At 71.8% G+C, this 586-nt stretch overlaps 1 protein-coding gene across 1 annotated transcript in view; it reads right to left on the reverse strand.

Moving 5' to 3' along the window:
• Rad51 (RAD51 recombinase) overlaps window positions 1-280 on the reverse strand; it is a 25,159-nt gene extending 24,879 nt beyond the window's left edge. The window contains exon 1 of the mRNA XM_013010035.1: window positions 228-280. The gene's annotated coding sequence lies outside the window, so the exon portion shown is untranslated. The remainder of the gene's footprint in view (window positions 1-227) is intronic.
• Between the last annotated feature and the right edge of the window lie 306 nt (window positions 281-586).

Here is a 586-nt window from a genome sequence, read left to right on the forward strand (position 1 = left end):
TCCGCCGGCCCCGCGCGCCCCGCTCCTAACGACGCCGTCCGCAACTCCACCTCGGCTCCGGCGCCAGCTTCCCGCCTCGGCGCGCGACTTTCGGAAATCCCGCCAAGCTCCACGGCCGCTTCGCGCCTGCGCCCGCGTGACGTCATCACGCCCTGCCCGGACACGCCTTCTCGCCACTTCCGCCTCGCTCGCCGGCCCGATGGTGAGCCCGAGGAATTGGAGCCTACCTGGGACCGCGAGGGACGTTCCTCCTCTCCCACTGGGCTGCCTTCTCCTCAGGAAAAACAGGCCGAGGACTGCCAGTCCCAGGAGGAGCTGCGGTTGGCCCCGGGACTACATCTCCCAGAATGGACCGCTGCGAGCGCCCGGCCCCGCCCCCGCCGCCGGGGCCGCTCGTGGACTGTTCGGTCGCGGGCTGCGCTCCGAGCCGCGGGCAGAGACGAGCACGCCAGAGCTGCGCTCGCTCCGTGCGGATCTGCGGACCCGGCGGAGGAGGCCGGAGGTTTGCTAAGCAAATTAGATTGCGGTGTACCTGAACGCCGGACGCGGGGCTCGGCAGCAGGACGGCCCGGGACCAGCACGCGGC

Source organism: Dipodomys ordii, unplaced genomic scaffold (assembly GCF_000151885.1).
Source record: "Dipodomys ordii isolate 6190 unplaced genomic scaffold, Dord_2.0 Scaffold11, whole genome shotgun sequence".
Taxonomy (NCBI): domain Eukaryota; kingdom Metazoa; phylum Chordata; class Mammalia; order Rodentia; family Heteromyidae; genus Dipodomys; species Dipodomys ordii.